At 40.9% G+C, this 20,578-nt stretch overlaps 1 protein-coding gene across 1 annotated transcript in view; it reads left to right on the forward strand.

Moving 5' to 3' along the window:
• SH3RF3 (SH3 domain containing ring finger 3) overlaps positions 1-20,578 on the forward strand; it is a 383,766-nt gene that overhangs the window by 203,644 nt on the left and 159,544 nt on the right. The window lies entirely within an intron of this gene.

The following is a 20,578-nucleotide window of genomic DNA, read 5'->3' on the forward strand; positions in this document are numbered from 1 at the left end:
TAAGTGAGACAGGGTGCAGGGACTCTGCCTTGGCCTGGGCAAGAGGTCAGCTGCATTTGCTATGGGAAGTGTAAGTTTATGTTTGTCCAGCCTCCTTGTCCATTCATTCATTCATCAGATGTTTATCAACGCTGGACTGTGTTCCAGGTGGGTCAGTGGGTGGGAAGAGTCCCACCTTCCAAGTGCTCACAGCCCACAGTGGGCACACAAGGGGGGGGAGCATCACAGCACCTGAGCCTCTGTCCTACTGGAGAATGCATATTGTGTGCCTGTGGTGTGTGTGTACCTGTGGTGTGTGTGTGAGTGTGGTGTGTGTGCCCGTGGTGTATGTGTGGTGTGGTATGTGTGTGGTATGGTATGTTCAAGTGTGGTGTGTGTATGGTATGTGTGCATGTGGTATGTGTGTGAGTAGTATGTGTGAGTGTGGTGTGTGTATGCTTGTAGTATTGTGAGTGTGGTGTGTGTGGTGTGGTGTGTGTATGGTGTGTGTATGCACGTGGTATATATGAGTGTGGTGTGAGTTGGTATGTAGTGTGTGTGTGCATGCATGTGGTGTGTGTGCATGTGTGTGAGGTGTGTGAGTGTGGTATGTGTATGATGTGGTATGTGTGTGCGTGGCATATGTGAGTGGTGTGTGTATGCATGTGGTATGTGTGTGTGGTATGTGTGTGGTGTGGTGTGTGTATGTGTGTGTACATGTGGTATGTGTGAGTGTGGTGTGTGTGAATGTGGCACATGGTGTGGTATGAGTTGGTATGTGGTGTGTGTGCCTGGGGGGGGGGTGTGTGCAGGCGTGTGGGATGTGTGTGTGCAGTGGGGAGATCTGCAAGCACTGAGGAGGGTGTGATATCTGACTTCTGGCCTCTCCACTTACACCTGGACCCACCCTGTGGCTGCAGGCGAGACCCCCGGAGGTCTGCCTCTCTCTCCTAGAGCGTTCCTATCTACGAGTGGTTCCAGGCCTCTGACAGCCTCTGGAATTGAGATGGGGTGTGCGAGACAGGACAGTCTTGGGTTCTGGAATGCCATGGCTCCCAGTGTCCTCAGCAGGACAGCAGAGGGTTAATGGCAGCAATGACTCCATTAAGAGCCTCACCGAGAACTGCCCAGAGGAACAATTTGTGTTATTTCTGCAATAAAAGGCTGAGGGAATTTTTGAAATTTTCCCTTTTTAATTTCCCTTCTTTCTGAGGAGTGGTGATTTGGGCACTCTCTCTGTGGCTGGCTTGCATTCTGACAGGAAGGGCTCAGTGACAAGCACAGGTCCCCAGTCACGCCGCAGCGTGAGGTGGCCCGCGGAACAGGCAGCCAGCCCTGAAGGGATGAAAGGAAAGGCTCCCTCTCGTCTGCTTCCCACTGCTTCTCAGAAACCACTTGAGTGTGGGTGAAGGGAGTGGACGCATTCAAGTGGCTCTCCAGGAGGATCTGCTTGCTCTTCGTGGCCCTTCAAGGATGTTTCTAGCTGCTTTATATGTGCTGTTGCCACACCGCTCAGTTAGGAGAGTAAAATAGCAGGCCCTCGGAGGCTGGTTTATCCAGACTTGCTGAAGGAACTCTCCGAGTTCCAGGCTGAGCCCCTGATGTGTGAGCAGTGACATTTATTGAATTGTATTTCTGAAATGGTATTTAAGGACAGGGTGCTGGGCTAGTCACCTTCAGTGGCATCCAGAGGGCTTCTATGTGGGCACAGACGTGCCACCCTCCCTGCGAGCCACGAAGGTGGAGCTTCAGTGCTCTGCTCCACAGCTTCTGTTCTTAACAGAGCCCATCTGCTTGCAGATCTACTTTTCCCCAGTTAGGAACAAATGCACAAACTTTGGGCAGGTTAGTTAAATGAAATAGAAATGCAGTTTGAGGGGTGCCCAGGTGGCTCAATCAGTTAGGTGTCTGACTCTTGTTTCGGCTCAGGTCATGATCTCTGGGTCATGGGATCAAGGCCAGCATCAGGCTCCATGCTCAGTGGGAGTCTGCTTGAGATTCTCTCTCTTCCTCTCCCTCTGCCCCTCCTGCTCTGCACACACTCTCTCTCTCTCTCTCAAATAAATAAATCTTTAAAAAAAAAAGAAATGCAGTTTGAAGGCCCCTTTTAGATGGCAGGCCTACCACGATACTTGAATCCTTTGCAAATGTATTACCCACTGAGCCTTGGGAAGAAAAGCATTATACTTTTTTAATAGCCCAGACTTACCGTCACTTAGGACTACCCTGAGACCACCTGAATGCAAAGGAGAGCCTTGGTCATATGACACTGGCATTTGGTGTATTTTCAAAGCTTGGAAATTTGAGGGAAGTGGGAAAACAGCATATGGAATTACACTGCCCCACAGCGAGTAACGAGCACCTTACATGAAACATGTGAATGAAATTGAGCCACGCATCTGAAAGTGAAAGTGAACAACTTTCCTCCATAAAATCCTCGCATGCTGCCATATTGGCCCCAAACTTGTGTGCCCCTCCTGACTATCAGTGGTGTCTAGTTAGATTTCGTTTACTCAACTACATCAGGCAACTACATAAACTCGTGCTTGCAGGTCAAATCCTACCTGCCTGCTGCTGTTTGTATAAATAAAGTTTCACTGGCACATACCAAGACTCCTTCATTTACATGCTGTCTCTGGCTGCTTTCATACCAAAACAGAAGAATATGTGACAGAGACAGTAATAGCCTCAAAATCCTCTAATACTGGCTGTCTGGCCTCTCCTAGAAAGGTTTGCTGACCTGTTACATAGAGCACAGCACTATGGAGGCCAAGCACTCGGTGGTTCCTTGTGCATCCCACTCAGCATGGCTTTGTTCTGAGGCCACTGGCAGCCCACCACGTCAAGTGTGACATGCAAGGCCACCATTCTCTACGAAAGAGCAACTGAAAACTCAGGCCTGAACCATATAGCTCAGTCTTGCCACTGTCATATAGAAAGCTCATTTAGTGTTTAAGGAGGGAGCAATTCTCTATATTCCAAAGAGGCCACAGAGCAGGGATTTCCCCTTTTCCTTATCCTTCTGAGAAGCACTGGCTCCAGCTTTTTGAAATATTGACAGTGAATCAGAGACCCAAAGTGATCTAGCCACAAAAAATGGGTCATTGTTTCCCTAGTCCTGCATTGGTGGCAGGAGAAGTTATTACTGTTTGCAGAACATACCAGATCTCATGCTGGTAGCTCTGACATGCTAGAGTGAATTTTCTCATTTCCCAGCACTCAAATGTTCCTCTTTGGAGGCTGTCTCCATTGTATGAGTTTGGGTTAGAGGCAGAGCTGTAGGAAACCTTTCTCAATGCTCCTAGGCAAATTTAGTTACTTATTTGTGTGTACGGAGAGTGATTCGCTTCCTGCACCCACTATTCTCCCAGCCCAGTCTCCCCAACAAAATTCATGCCAGCTAAATAGGATTGTTCTAAATCCTACCACTGCCATGAAGCTCCATCCAGCCATAGGACCAAGAATTGCCCCCGTCAATATTTGGGCCAGATCAGAGACCTGCCACCAGGTACCACCAAACCACAGCAGGGACTACATTGAACTTGCATCTGATAGGCAGGTGGAGCTATGCGATTCCACCTGCTCATTTCATCAGCCTCACAGTAGCACACTGACAGGATTGGATTTGAACCCCACTTATTGCATTGTGCTGGGATTTCACTGTACTTACATTGTATTGGATGATGTGCATCTCTTTATGAACAGACCTCTCCCACCAAGTGTTGAGCTCTTCTTGGGAAGGGATAGCTTCTTCCCCATGCCTGGCTCTTAGGGGATGCTTGCATATTGGTGGCCACATGAGGAACAGGTTGGCACTGCTTAACACCTGGAGTGATGACAGAGACCCTGGCCTAAGAGGTGACACTCGTTTTTGCATAGCTCTCCCTTACATGGAGCTGTGTCTGCTTCTCAGTAACTTGGAGCCCTTGGTGTGTATCCTGCCCTCCCAGGTGACTCAGAATGAGCCCAGCTCTTCAGTGTGATAATGTTGCCAAAGCTGGAAGACAGTATCCATGCCCCCCACCTAGCTTTCTCATATCTCAGGTTCAGTGATCCCACTTTCTTCTCTGGCTTTGTGTGACTTATTTCAGACTGTCCACATAATGGTTGGCTTCCTCAGTATGTGATGTCTCTTTAGAGAGGTGTTAGGACGAAATGCAGTACTCAAGGCATGTTGTGACTTATCTACACTGGATGGACTATTACCTCAAAAAAAAAAAAAAACCTTTTAATCTAAATAAACCATAATACCATCAAGGCCCCTAATCAAAATTGTACAACATGATGACTGGAAAAAATATCCTTATACTCTCTACCCAGTGGAGAGATGGTGAGATACTAGCATCCTGGTTCTTCCACCTTTCCCTCTTCCCATGTCCCGTTATAACACCATAGGTGAGTTGTGTCTGTTCTTCAACTTCAAATACATGGACCATACATGTATATTTTTGTGTCCAGTTTTGCTTTCTTTCAACATTACATTTGTGAGCTACGTCTACATTGTTGTAGCATGCTATAGTTGGTTCGTGTTCATCACTCTATGGTGCTATTACCTTTCAAAAAAATACTTAATTTGTAGAGCAATTTTTGTTTCACTCCTGAATTGAGCAGAAGGTACAGAGATTTCTCATATAACCTAGCTGCATATGGGCACTGCTTCCCCCACCATCAGCACCCCTCACCAGAGAGGTGTATATGTGTTACCATTAATGAACCTACAATGACACATCATAATCACTCAAAGTCTGTAGTTTACATTAGGGTTCACTCTTGGGGTTGTACATTCTGTGGGTTGGGACAAATTTATAATGACATGTATCTACCACTATGGTATCGTACAGAGTATTTTCACTACCCTAAAAATCTTCTATGCTCCACCTATTCATCCCTTTCCTCCCTACTTCCCAACCCTTGACAACCATTGATCTTTTTACTGTCTCCATAGTTTTGCCTTTTCCACAGTGTCACATAGTTGGAATAACATAATATGTAACCTTTTCAGATTGGCTTCTTTTACTTAGTAATACCCATTTATGTTTCCTCCATGTCTTTTCATGGCTTGATAGCTCATTTCTTTTTAGCACTAGATCATACTCTGTTGTTTTTATGTACCAGTTTATTTATCCATTCACCTACTGAAGGACATCACTAGACTGCTTCCGAGTGTTAGGATTATGAATAAGCTGCTATAAATGTCAAATTCTACTTATTCATTGATAGTATATAAAGTGTTTAACTTTTGTATATAGTCTTACATCCTGCAGCCTTGTTATATTGCTTATTAGTTCCAGGAGTTTTTTTGTTGATTCTTTTAGATTTTCTACTTAGACAATTATGTCATCTGCAAACTAAGACAGCTTTATTTCTTCTTCCCAATTTGTATGCCCTTTATTTCCTTTTCTTGTCTTATTGCATAAGATAAGATTTCCACTATGATGTTGAAAGGCTGTGGTGAGGGGGACATCTTTGCCTTATTCCTGAACTTTGTGGGAAAGCTTCTTGTTTCTCACCATTATGCTGTTAGCGGTAGGGTTTTTGTAAATGTTCTTCATAAGTTGAGGAAGTTTCACTCTATTCCTAACTTGCTAAGAGCTTTTTTTTACATCATGAGTCAGTGTTTGATTTTGTCAGATGCTTTTTCTGCATCTATTGATATGAGGATGTGATTTTTCTTCTTTAGCTTGTTGATGTGATGAATTTTATTAATTGATTTTTGAATATTGAACTAGCTTTGCATACTTGGATAAATCCCAGTTCGTCATGCTGCATAATTCTTTTTATACTTTTTGTATTCAATTTACTAGTATTTTATTGAGGATTTTTGCATCTATGCCCTATGAGAAATATTGGTCTGTAGTTTTCTTTGCCTGATGTGTCTCTGTCTGGTTTCAGTATTAGTGTAATGGTAGTTTCATAAAATGAGTTGGGAAGTCACCCCTCTGCTTCTACTTTCTGGAAGTAATTGTTAGATAATTTGGTATAATTTCTTCTTTAAATGTTTGGGAGAATTCACTAGTGAACTCATCTAGGTCTGGTCCTTTCTGTTTTGGAAATTTATTAATTATTGATTCAATTTCTTTAATAGATATAGGCTTATTCAGATCATCTATTTTTTATTGAATTTTGGCAGATTATATCATTAAAGGTCCATTTCATTTAGATTATCAAATTTGTGGGCATGGAATTGTTCATAATATTCCTTTATTATCCTTTAAATGTCTAGGATCTGTAGTAATGTTCTCTTTCATGATTGATATTAGTAATTTGTGTCCCTTCTCTTTTTTTCTTAGCCTCAGTAGAGGCTTATCAATTTTATTGACATTTTCAAACAACCAGCTCTTGGTTTTGTTGGTTTTCTTTGTTGATTTCCTGTGTTTAATTTCATTGATTTCTGTTCTAAGTTCTATTATTTCTTTTTTTCCTGCTTACTTTGGATTTAATTTGCTCTTCTTTTTCTAGTTTTCTAAAGTGGAAACTTAGATTATTGATGTATGTTTCTCTTTTTTGATGTATGATTCAATGTTACAAATTTCCCTCAGCCCACAAATTTTGATACGTTGTGTTTTCATTTTCATTTGTTTTAAAATATTTTAAAATTTCTCCTGTTGTTTTTTCTTTGAATCAAGTGTTACTTAGCATTGTATTGTTTAATTCCCAGGTATTTTGTAATTTTCCAGTTACCCTTCTGTTATTGATTTCTAGTTTAATTACACTGTGGTCTGAGAACAGACATTGTATGGTTTCTATTCTTTTAACTTTGTTAAGGTCTGTTTTATGGCCCCAAGTGTGGTCTATCTTGGTGAATGTTCCATGTGAGTTTGAGAAGAATGTACATTTTACCGCTCTTAAATGAAGTAGTTTATTGATGACTGTTACATTCAGTTGATTGATAGGTGTTGTTGCCTTCAACTATGTCTTTACTGATTTTCTGCCTGCTGGATTGGTCCATTTTTGACAGAACAGTGTTGAAGTTTTCAACTATAATAGTGGATCTATTTCTCCTTGCAGTTATGTAAGTCTTGCCTAATATATTTTGATTCTCTGTTCTTAAATGCATATTCATTAAGGATTGTTATGTCTTCTTGGGGAATAGACTCCTTTATCATTATGTAATCCCCTTCTTTATCCCCAACAACATTCCTTGCTCTGAATTCTGCTTTGTTCAAAATTAATGTAGCTATTCCCACTTTCTTTTTATTAGTGTTATCATGGTGTATCTTTCTCCATACATTTACTTTAAATTCACATGTATCTTTATATTTAAAATGGGTTTTGGGGGCACCTGGGTGGCTCAGTCATTATGTGTCTGCCTTTGGCTCAGGTCATGATCCCAGGGTCCTGGGATCAAGCCCCACATCAGGCTCCCTGCTTGGCGGGAAGCCTGCTTCTCCCTCTCCCCCTGCTTGTGTTCTCTCTCTTGCTGTGTCTCTCTCTGTGGAATAAACAAATAAAATCTTTAAAAATAATAATAATAAAATAAATACATAAATAAAATGGGTTTTTGAGGGTGTGGAGAAAGGGGAACCCTCTTGCACTGTTGGTGGGAATGCAAACTGGTACATCCACTCTGGACAGTCTGGAGATTCCTCAAGAAATTAAAAATAGAGCTACCCTACGACACAACAATTGCACTACTGGGTATTTACCCCAAAGATACAGATGTAGTGAAAAGAAGGGCCACATGCACCCCAATGTTCATAGCAGCAGTGTCCACAATAGCCAAACTGTGGAAGGAGCCGAGATGCCCTTCAACAGATGAATGGATAAAGAAGATGTGGTTCATATATATAATGGAATATTACTCAGCCATCAGAAAGGATGAATACCCACCATTTGCATCAACATGGTTGGAACTGGAGGGGATTATGCTAAATGAAATAAGTCAAACAGAGAAATACAATTATCATATGGTTTCACTCACATGTGGAACGTAAGGAATAGTGCGGAGGGCCACAGGGGAAGGGAGGGAAAACTGAATGGGAAGAAATAAGAGAGGGAGACAAACCATGAAAGACTCTGGACTCTGGGAATCAAACAGAGTTACAGAAGGGAGAGGGGTGGGGGGATGGGATAACTGGGTGTTGGGTATTAAGGAGGGCACATGTGTTGATGAGCACTGGGTGTTATATGCAACTAATGAATCGTTGAACACTACATCAAGAAGTTGGCTAATTGAACATAATAAAAAAAATAAAATGGGTTTATTTTAGACAACATAGCTGGGTCTTACTTTTTGATCCACTATGACAATCTTTGTCTTTCAATTTGTGAATATAGACCATTGAGATTCAGAGTGATTATTTGATATTTTTAATTAATATTTACCATATTTATTTCTGTTTTCTATTTGTTGCCCTTGATTTTCATTCCTATTTTTGTCTTCCTCTCTCTCTCTCTTTCTTTTTTGCTTTCTGTGGTTTTAATTGAACAATTTATGTGATTCTATTCTCTCTCCTTTTTTTTTTAAAGATTTATTTATTTATTTGAGAGAGCGAGAATGAGAGAGAGTACATGAGAGGGGGGAGGGTCAGAGGGAGAAGCAGGCTCCTCGCTGAGCAGGGAGCCTGATGCGGGACTCGATCCCGGGACTCCAGGATCATGACCTGAGCCGAAGGCAGTTGCTTAACCAACTGAGCCACCCAGGCGCCCTATTCTCTCTCCTTTCTTAACATATCAATTGTACCTTAAAAAAATTTTTTAATAGTTGCCCTAGAGTTTGCAATATACATTTGGAATTAATAATGTTCATTTTCAAAAAACACTGTACTATTTCGCAGGCAGTACGAATACTTTATAGTAATAAAATAATTCTAACTCTTTTCTTCAGTTCCTTATATCATTCTATCATTCATTTCACTTATACATAAGTATACACATGATAATATAATATATGTACATAGCATATATAATCAAATACATTGTTGCTACTTTAATTTTGAACAAAGAATAAGAAAAATAAAAGTTTTATTTTATCTTCACTTATTCCTTCTCCAATGTTCTTTTCTTTATGTAGTTTCAAGTTTTTGACCTACATACTTTTCTTCTCTAAAGAACTTCTTTTAGTATTTCTTACAATGCAGGACTGCTGGCAACAAACTCTCTTAATTTTTGTTTGTCTGAGAAAGTCTTTATTTCTCCCTCACTATCAAATAATTGTTCAGTGTACATAATTCTAGGCTGGTGGGTTTTCTTCTCTCAACACTTTGTATATTTCACTCTACTCTCTTCTTGTTTGCATGGTTTTAGAAAAGTAAGGTGTGATTCTTATTTTTGATCATCTATAAATACAATCTTTTTCCCCTGGGCCTCTTTCAGTATTTTTTATCTTTGATTTTCAGTACTTTGTTATGCCTAGGTAGGTTTTTTTGGCATTTATTGTAGTTGGTTTTCTCTGAACTTCCTGGATCTGTGGTTTGGTGTCTGACATTAATTTGGAGAAATTCTCAGTTGTTATTGTGTCAAATATTTCTTTCCCTCCTTCCTTCCTTCCTTTCTTCCTTCTTTTCCTCCTTCCTTCCTTCTCCTTCTGATATTCCCATTATATATACGTTACACTTTTTGTAGTTGTCTCACAGTCCATGAATCTCCTGTTTTTTGTTTGTTTGTTTGTTTTCCCCAGTCTTTGTTTTCTTTGCCTTTCAGTATTGGAGGTTTCTATTGAGATGGCCTTAAGGTCAAAGATTCTTTCCTTAGCCATGTTCAGAGTACTAATTTGCCTATTTAAAGATTTTTCATTTCTGTGGTGGTGTTTTTGATCTCTAACATTACTTTTTGGTTCTTTCTCAGACTTTCTCTCTACTTACATTGCCCATCTGTTCTTGCGTGCTGTCCACTTAATCCATTAGAGCCCTTAGCATATTAATCATACTTGTTTTAAATTCCCCATCTGATAGTTCCAGCATCCTTGCTGTGTCTGAGTCTGGTTCTGATGCTTACTCTGTCTCTTCAAACTGTATTTTTGGTTTTTGTTTTGTTTTGCCTTTTAGTATGTCTAATAGTTGTTTTTTGGTTTTTGGTTTTTGGTTTTTTTTTTGATGGACAGACATGATGTACCAGGTAAAAAGAACTGCTGTTCTACTGGGTATTTACCCCAAAGATACAAATGTAGGGATCAGAAAGGGTACGTGCACCCCGATGTTTATAGCAGCAATGTCCACAATAGCCAAACTGTGGAAAGAGCCAAGATGTCCATCAACAGATGAATGGATAAAGAAGATGTGGTATATATATACAATGGAATATTATGCAGCCATCAAAAGGAATGAGATCTTGCCATTTGCAATGACGTGGATGGAACTGGAGGGTATTATGTTGAGTGAAATAAGTCAAACAGAGAAAGACATGTATCATATGACCTCACTGATATGAGGAATTCTTGATCTCAGGAAACAAACTGAGGGTTGCTGGAGTTGGGGTGGGGAGGGATGGGGTGACTGGGTGATGGACACTGGGGAGGGTATGTGCTCTGGTAAGCACTGTGAATTGTGCAAGACTGTTGAATCTCAGAATCATGGAACACTACATCTAAAACTAATGATGTAATGTATGGGGATTAACATAACAATAAAAGAATTTAAAAAAAAAGAACTGCTGTAAATTGGTCTTTAGTAATGTGGTGGTGGTGTTTGGGGAGAGGGGAGCACTGTATAGTCCTATGGTCCTATCATTGGGTCTCAGTCTTTTAAGGAGCCTGTACCACTGGATTGTGAACTCCACATGTGTGTCTCCATCTTCCCCGTTCCTCCTTAGGTAGTACAGGATGGCTAGAGTGGGCTGGAGTTGGGAATAGTATTGTGGACAGTACCATAATTTAGTTAACCAAATCTCTCTTGCTGTGCATTTGTCTTTAATTTCTATCTAATTGAACAACACTGTAATGAACATTCTCAGAGCTAAATCTTTTTGCACATCTTTGATTTTCCTACTGTAGAGTCTCTAGAAGTGCTGTTGTTAGATCAGTGGGTATGCAGGCTTTGATCTTTGATAGAAATTGACAAACTGCCTGCTATAAATTTCTATCTCCACCAAAAATGATAAAGTGCCTGTTCCCTGCATGCTGACCAAAACTGAGTTGGCTTTATGTTCTTCTTTGCTAACTTGATAGGCAAAATAGAACATAGAAGAAAAATGGACTCTTCTTGCTTACAATTGTATTATTTTTATTTGTGAGTTATAATTTTAAAAATACATTGAATGGCAATTTGCTTTTCTTCCTTTTTGTGAATTGTCTCATTTTTGCCCTTAGCCTATTTTTCTTTTTAAGGTATTTGTCTTTTTCTTCTATTGTATCTTTAAGTCTTTATATAGTATGGATATTAAATCTTTGTCTCTCATATATCCTCCAAGTATTTTCCAAGGTTTTTGCCTTTTTGTTTTGTTTTTTGCTGTTTTTATCATAGAGAATTACATTTTTGTGTAGCCAAATCATTGTTATCATACTTCAAAAGATCTTCCCCAGCTCAAGATTAAACATCTATTCATATTTTCTTCTTGGGCATTAAAGATTATTAATTGTAATTAATGTATGTAATTAATTTTGGCATATACTGTGTATTAGAGAATTTTCTTTTCTTTTTTTTTTAATTCTTATGTTAATCCCCATATATTACATCATTAGTTTTAGATGTAGTGTTCCATGATTCATTGTTTGTACATAACACCCAGTGCTCCATGCAGAATGTGCCCTCCTCAATACCCATCACCAGGCTAACCCATCTTCCCACCCCCCTCCCCTCTAGAACCCTCACTTTGTTTTTCAGAATCCATTGTCTCTCATGGTTCGTCTACCCTCCGATTTCCCCTGCTTCATTTTTCCCCTCCTGCTACCTTCTTCTTCTTTTTTTTTCTTATCATATATTGCATTATTTTTTCAGAGGTAGAGATCTGAGACTCAACAGTCTTGCACAATTCACAGCACTTACCAGAGCACATACCCTCCCCAGTGCCTATCACCCAGTCACCCCATCCCTCCCACCCCACCCCCCACTACAGCAACCCTCAGTTTGTTTCCTGCGATTAAGAATTCCTCATATCAGTGAGGTCATATGACACATGTCTTTCTCTGTTTGACTTATTTCGCTCAACATAATACCCTCCAGTTCCATCCACGTCGTTGCAAATGGCAAGATCTCATTCCTTTTGATGGCTGCATAATATTCCATTGTGTATATATACCACATCTTCTTTATCCATTCATCTGTCGATGGACATCTTGGCTCTTTCCACAGTTTGGCTATTGTGGACATTGCTGCTATAAACATCGGGGTGCACGTACCCTTTCGGATCCCTACTTTTGTATCTTTGGGGTAAATACCCAGTAGTGCAATTGCTGGATCATAGGGTAGCTCTATTTTCAACTTTTTGAGGAACCTCCATACTGTTTTCCAGAGTGGCTGCACCAGCTTGCATTCCCACCAACAGTGTAGTAGGGTTCCCCTTTCTCTGCATCCTCGCCAACATCTGTCATTTCCTGACTTGTTAATTTTAGCCATTCTGACTGGTGTGAGGTGGTATCTCATTGAGGTTTTGATTTGGATTTCCCTGATGCCGAGCGATATTGAGCACTTTTTCATGTGTCTGTTGGCCATTTGGATGTCTTCTTTGGAAAAATGTCTGTTCATGTCTTCTGCCCATTTCTTGATGGATTCTTTGTTCTTTGGACGTTGAGTTTGATGAGTTCTTTATTGATTTTGGATACTAGCCCTTTATCTGATATGTCATTTGCAAATATCTTCTCCCATTCTGTCGGTTGTCTTTTGGTTTTGTTGACTGTTTCCTTTGCTTTGCAAAAGCTTTTTATCTTGATGAAGTCCCAATAGTTCATTCTTGCCCTTGCTTCTCTTGCCTTTGGCGATGTTTCTAGGAAGAAGTTGCTTCAGCTGAGGTCAAAGAGGTTGCTGCCTGTGTTCTCCTTTAGGATTTTGATGGACTCCTGTCTCACATTGAGGTCTTTCAGCCATTTGGAGTCTATTTTTGTGTGTGGTGTAAGGAAATGGTCCAGTTTCATTCTTCTGCATGTGGCTATCCAATTTTCCCAACTCCGTTTGTTGAAGAGACTGTCTTTTTTCCATTGGACATTCTTTCCTGCTTTGTCAAAGATGAGTTGACCATAGAGTGGAGGGTCCATTTCTGGGCTCTCTATTCTGTTCCATTGATCTATGTGTCTGTTTTTGTGCCAGTACCATGCTGTCTTGATGATGACAGCTTTGTAATAGAGCTGGAAGTCCGGAATTGTGATGCCGCCAGCTTTACCCTTCTTTTTCAACATTCCTCCGGCTATGCGGGGTCTTTCCTGGTTCCATATAAATTTTAGGATTATTTGTTCCATTTCTTTGAAAAAAGGGGATGGTATTTTGATGGGGATTGCATTGAATGCGTAGATTGCTCTAGGTAGCATTGACATCTTCACAATATTTGTTCTTCCGATCCATGAGCATGGAACGTTTTTCCATTTCTTTGTGTCTTCCTCAATTTCTTTCATGAGTATTTTATAGTTTTCTGAGTACAGATCCTTTGTCTCTTTGGTTAGATTTATTCCTAGGTATCTTATGGTTTTGGGTGCAATGGTAAATGGGACCGACTCCTTAATTTCTCTTTCTTCTGTCTTGTTGTTGGTGTATAGGAATGCCACTGACTTCTGTGCATTGATTTTATATCCTGCCACTTTACTGAATTCCTGTCTGAGTTCTAGCAGTTTTGGGGTGGAGTCTTTTGGGTTTTCCACATAAAATATCATATCATCTGCAAAGAGTGAGAGTTTGACTTCTTCTTTGCCAATTTGGATGCCTTTGATTTCTTTTTGTTGTCTGATTGCTGTGGCTAGGATTGCTGTGCTGTGCTATTCAACATAGTATGTTGAATAGCAGTGGTGATAGTGGACATCCCTGCCGCGTTCCTGACCTTAGGGGGAAAGCTCTCAGTTTTTCCCCATTGAGAATGATATTCGCTGTAGGTTTTTCATAGATGGTTTTTATGATATTGAGGTATGTACCCTCTATGCCTATACTCTGAAGAGTTTTGATCAAGAAAGGATGCTGTACTTTGTCAAAAGCTTTTTCTGCATCTATTGAGAGGATCATATGATTCTTGTTCTTTCTTTTGTTAATGTATTGTATCACATTGATTGATTTGCGGATGTTGAACCAACCTTGCAGCCCAGCGATAAATCCCACTTGGTCATGGTGAATAATCCTTTTACTGTACTGTTGGATCCTATTGGCTAGTATTTTGGTGAGAATTTTTGCATCCATGTTCATCAGGGATATTGGTCTGTAATTCTCCTTTTTGATGGGGTCTTTGTCTGGTTTTGGGATCAAGGTAATGCTGGCCTCATAAAATGAGTTTGGAAGTTTTCCTTCCATTTCTATTTTTTGGAACAGTTTCAGAAGAATAGGTATTCATTCTTCTTTAAATGTTTGGTAGAATTCCCCTGGGAAGCCATCTGGCCCTGGGCTTTTGTTTTTTGGGAGATTTTTGAAGACTGCTTCAATTTCCTTAGTGGTTATAGGTCTGTTCAGGTTTTCTATTTCTTCCTGGTTCAGTTTTGGTAGTTGATACATCTCTAGGAATGCATCCATTTCTTCCAGGTTATCTAATTTGCTGGCATAGAATTGCTCATAATATGTTCTTATAATTGCTTGTATTTCTTTGGTGTTGGTTGTGATCTCTCCTCTTTCATTCATGATTTTGTTGATTTGGGTCATTTCTCTTTTCTTTTTGATAAGTCTGGCCAGGGGTTTATCAATCTTGTTCATTCTTTCAAAGAACCAGCTCCTAGTTTCGTTGATCTGTTCTACTGTTCTTTTAGTTTCTATTTCATTGATTTCTGCTCTGATCTTTATGATTTCTCTTCTCCTGCTGGGTTTAGGCTTTATTTGCTGTTCTTTCTCCAGCTCCTTTAGGTCCAGGGATAGGTTGTATACTTGAGACCTTTCTTGTTTCTTGAGAAAGGCTTGTATTGCTATATACTTTCCTCTTAGGACTGCCTTTGCTGCATCCCAAAGATTTTGAAGAGTTGTGTTTTCATTTTCATTGGTTTCCATGTATTTTTTTAATTCTTCTTTAATTTCCTGGTTGACCCATTCATTCTTCAGTAGGATGCTCTTTAGCCTCCATGTATTTGAGTTCTTTCTGACTTTCGTCTTGTGATTCAGTTCTAGTTTCAAAGCATTGTGGTCTGAAAAAAGGCAGGGAATGATCCCAATCTTTTGGTACCGGTTGAGACCTGATTCGTGACCTAGGATATGATCTATTCTGGAGAATGTTCCATGGGGACTGGAGAAGAATGTGTATTCTGTTGCTTTGGGATGGAATGTTCTGAATATGTCTGTGGAGTCCACTTGGTCCAGTGTGTCATTTAAAGTCTTTATTTCCTTGTTGATCTTTTGCTTAGACGATCTGTCCATTTCAGTGAGGGGGGTGTTAAAGTCCCCCACTATTATTGTATTGTTGTCGATGTGTTTCTTTGCTTTTGTTATTAATTGCCTTATATAATTGGCTGCTCCCATGTTAGGGGCATAGATATTTACAATTGTTAGATCTTCTTGTTGGATAGACCCTTCAAGTAGGATATAATGTCCTTCCTCATCTCTTATTACAGTCTTGGTTTAAAATCTAATTCGTCTGATATAAGGATTGCCACCCCAGCTTTCTTTTGGTGTCCATTAGCATGGTAAATGGTTTTCCACCTCCTCACTTTCAATCTGGGGGTGTCTTTGGTTCTAAAATGAGTCTCTTGCAGACAGCATATCGATGGGTCTTGTTTTTTAATCCAGTCTGATAGCCTGTGTCTTTTGATTGGGGCATTTAGCCCATTTACATTCAGAGTAACTATTGAAAGATAGGAATTTAGTGCCATTATATTGCCTATAAGGTGACTGTTAAGGTATATTGTCTGTGTTCCTTTCTGGTCTATCTTGCTTTTAGGGTCTCTCTTTGCTTAGAGGACCCCTTTCAAGATTTCTTGTAGGGCTGATTTTGTGTTTGCAAATTCCTTTTTTTTTGTTTGTCCTGGAAGCTTTTTATCTCTCCTTCAATTTTCAATGACAGCCTAGCTGGATATAGTATTCTTGGATGCATATTTTTCTCATTTAGTGCTCTGAATATATCCTGCCAGTCCTTTCTGGCCTGCCAGGTCTCTGTGGATAGGTCTGTTGCCAATCTAATGTTTCTACCATTGTAGGTTACATATCTCTTCTCCCGAGCTGCTCTCAGGATTTTCTCTTTGTCTATGAGACTCGTAAGTTTTACTATTAGATGTCGGGGTGTTGACCTATTTTTATTGATTTTGAGAGGGGTTCTCTGTGCTTCCTGGATTTTGATGCCTGTTTCCTGCCCCACATTAGGGAAGTCTCTGCTATAATTTGCTCCATTATACCTTCTGCCCCTCTCTCTCTTTCTTCTTCTTCTGGGATCCCAATTATTCTAATGTTGTTTCGTCTTATGGTATCGCTTATCTCTCGAATTCTGCCCTCGTGATCCAGTAGTTGTTTATCTCTCTTTTTCTCAGCTTCTTTATTTTCCATCATTTGGTCTTCTATATTACTGATTCTCTCTTCTGCCTCATTTATCCTAGCAGCTAGTGCCCCCATATTTGATTGCACCTCATTAATAGCCTTTTTGATTTCTACTTGGTTGGATTTTAGTTCTTTTACTTCTCCAGAAAGGGTTTCTCTAATAACTTCCATATTTTTTTCAAGCCCAGCTAGTATCTTTAAAGTGATGATTCTGAACTCTAGATCGAACATCGTACTAATGTCCGTATTGAGTAGGTCCCTGGCAGTCGGTACTGCCTCTTGTTCTTTTTGTTGAGGTGATTTTTTCCATCTTGTCATTTTGGTGCAGAGGAGAATAGATTAATGAGAGAACAAAATGCTAGCAGAGTAACCACGTCCCCAGAAAATATACTCTAAGCAAATCAGAAAAGACCTGAAGCAGTGGAAAAAGAAACGGAAAGAGAGAAAAAAGATAAAGAAAAAAAGAAAAAGATAAAGATAAAAACAAACAAAATCAAACAAAAGAAAACAACGACAACAAAAAAAACCAGAATGTGATCAAATATGATCAGGCTGGTATATAGATCAGAGCCACACACTAGATTTGGGGTGTATTTTGGTCTGTTAGAAGAAAGTGCCTCCCAAAATTTTAAAGAAAGAAAAACTTATATATGTACAAAAATAAGGGTTGATATGATGAAGGGATGGAATATGACTGTAAAGATGGAAATTATAAAAAATTTTATAAAAGGAATTGATAAGAAGTTGTTTGAATAAAGAAAGAAGAGGATTTAAAAAAAGGGAGAGAATGTGATCAGGCAGGGGAGTAGAAAAAACCATATACTAGAGATTTAGGGTATATTTTAATCTGTTAGAAGAAACTATCTCAAAATTTTAAAGAGAGAACAACTTATATATATATGCCAAAAATACGGGTAACTACTATGAAGGGATAGAAAATGACTCTAAAAATGAAAAATAAAAATGTTTTTTTTTAAAAAAAAGGGATTGATAAGATGTTGGTTGAAAAAGGGAAAAAGAAAAATTCAAAAAAAAAAACAGTTAAAAAAAATTAACTTTGAAAGACTAAAGAATCATGGTAAAAAAGCCATGAATTCTATGTGCAGTATTCCCCTAGCGCTGGAGTTCTGCCGTTCTCATTGATCGTTAAACTTGGTCTTAGCTGGCTGTTCTCGCTGATCTTCTGGGGACGGGCCTGTTGCCGTGGTTTCCAAATGTCTTTGCCGGAGGCGGAATTGCCACGCCCTTGCCCCCTCCCAGCTAAGTAATCTGCTTGGGTTTGCTCTCCGGAGCTTTTGTTCCCTGCGAGCTTTCCCTACAGCTTTGGAGGCGGAGAGTGAAAATGGCGGCCTCCCAATCTCTGTCCCGGAGGAGCCGAGAACCCGGGGCCCTGCTCCTCAGTGAGCCCCCAGAGAAAAGCCGTCAGTCAGTCCCGTCTCCCCGGTCTCCGGCCGCACTCCGTGCTCACCCGGCCTGTGACCGCGCGTTTCTATCTCTGGCACCCGACCCCAGGTGGAGTCTCCAAACCCAGCAGATCCCTGCGGTGCACTCCCGCGCGGCCCCTCCCGGGGGAGGAAGGTGAGTCTCCCCGGATCTGCCGCTTGTTGGGTCCCTGCTGGGGGAGCAGGGGCCCGACTGTGCCGCGGATCACGGTTTATGGCAACCCCGAGCTGAGAGCCCGTGCCTGGGCTCTGCCTCTGCAGCCGGCTTCCCTGCTCCGATACCTGGGAGCTCTGCCACACTCAGGCACCCCCGGTCTTTCTGTGACCCTGAGGATCCTGAGACCACACTGTCCCAGAGGGTTCCACCCCCCGCTTAGCCACCAGAGTGACGTCCCTCAGCGGAGCAGACTTTTAAAAGTTCCGATTTTGTGCTCTGTGACTCTATCACTTGCCAGAAGCGGCCGACGGAGGCCCCTCCCCCGCCGTCTATCCTCCCGAATGTCGCCTCGGATTCACTTCTCTGCACGTCCTACCTTCCAGAAAGTGGTCGCTTTTCTGTTGAGAGAGTTGTTGCTATTCCTTTCTTCGATCTCCTGTTGGGTTTGTAGGTGTTCAGAATGGTTTGATCCCTATCCAGCTGAATTCCTGAGAGGAGACGAAATCCAGGTCTCCTACTCCTCCGCCATCTTGCTCCGCCCCCCCCAGAGAATTTTTTTTAATAGCCAATTTTAATCACATTTTCTAACTTATTATTGCTGGTATATGAGTAAACTAATGATTTTTATGTATGTATTTTAAAATTTGCAGTATTTCTCGAGTTTATTCTAATTTTTAGTTGATACTGTTTTTTCTAGGTAAAAAAATTTTATACCTTCTTTCCAATATTAATGCTTTCTGTTTTATATTCTTTTATTTCTTTGGCTCTAGTTTCTAAACCAGTCCTAAGTAATAGTGTGAATAATATGGTATTTTCTATTTTTTAACCAAAATTAACCTGGTATTTTCTTCTTTTGAATTTTACAAAATTAAATGTCTTCTTTTTGTGTGCTATTTTATTGTTGCAAAAACTCTGACATGTAGGAAGCCTTCAGTTCCCTTTCCCTTTGCATGATCAGCGAAGTCCTAGGGGGCTCCCTTTGGCTGAATCTGAGTTGAGTTCATTCACAGGCCCAGGACTCTTACAAGTTGTAAACTTGTGAAGTGAGCAAGGCATGGGAGTTCAGGGGCATTTTCTGTACATCTCTCCTCAAGTTGGCCACTTTGGCCTAATGGTTACCAGAAAAGCCCATACATTCTAATGGCTGAGCTAGAATAGGGAACCCTTACAAATATCATTCTGTAGCCTGAGAACCGACTACCCTGTAACTTGCAAAATGATATGATCCACTTGTAGTGTCTATTGTGTTTTTCTGGCCTGTATCAATTGAGAGAAGAAATACTCTAAAATCACAGATCATTTTGTTATTTGGAATCTTTTAAAGTTGGGAGGTTGGGGATGAGGGGTATGATTGCTCCTAGACTTTAATCTGTCCCCTTAGGTGAAGAGAGGTTTGGAATAGACCACGGGGAGCTTCCCCCAGCAGACACTCATCCTTGCTTTTCCCTGTCTGTGTTCTCTGAAAAGCATATCCCATTCCCATTAGATGACTCTATCTTGACCCAGACAAACACCCCAAAACTGTGTGGTCCCTTAGCTCACCAGGGAAGCCAGCTTTTCTGATAATTTCATGAAATGTGCTGGCCTAAAATGTGCCTCTGACCTGAGAGAGGCCTACAAGTCCCATATTATTGCTTCACAATAAAGTATTGAAGACTCTTTGGAGGACTCAGCTCCTCATTGGAAGACTCATTGCTTCACGTTAAAGTATGGAAGACTCAGATGGTACCTTCAAATCCAGTAGGGGTTACCCCATTAAGCTGGCCATCAGCTCCTTAGCACAAGTTCCAGATGGGCCAGGTGGTTCCCTAGCAGATTGTTGAGGGACAGGTGCCAGGGAGGGTTTGATCTGGTGGGGCAGGGGGTGGCAGTGGTTTGACAGACAGTTCGTGTGGGGGTTCCATTACACACCCTACATACTGAGAGGAGGCTGGATATTGGAGAGGGAACAGAGGCCTGCCACAGACCCCTGGTGTAGGTGCCACTTTGCCTGTGGCATCCCTGTCCGGCCCTCTGGACACTTGCTGCTGCCTGTGTTGTCTCTCTTCTCCAGTCCCCTTCCCTGGTGGGTTCCCCCTTTTGCTCTCCATCCCTGCTCAGTGCTTTCTCTCTCCCACCCTCCTCTCTGCACCCTCTGTCATGTGTCCCTGCAGCTCCTGGCACCTGAGAAGGCACCCAGGAAGGCATCCCGGGCATGTCCTTTCTCACACCTGCCAGGCTGCCAGTCTCCCCGGAAAGCTTCTCTTCCTCCGTGCTTCATGCCTCTTCCTTGCTCCATCTGTTTCCACTTTGTGCATCTATACTTGGCATTGTCTGCATTGCCAAAGAATTTAAGAGGGTTATCCAAAGCTTTTTGTACCCACAACTCTAAAAAATGGAATTGGATTGGGCCATTTTTTGTTCATGGATGGAGCCAGAAACTTAAAAAGCTTTATACTTGCTGAGTTTATTTTTATTCAAAATAATTTTATTTCAGTAAATAAATA

Source organism: Neomonachus schauinslandi, chromosome 10 (assembly GCF_002201575.2).
Source record: "Neomonachus schauinslandi chromosome 10, ASM220157v2, whole genome shotgun sequence".
Taxonomy (NCBI): Eukaryota; Metazoa; Chordata; class Mammalia; order Carnivora; family Phocidae; genus Neomonachus; species Neomonachus schauinslandi.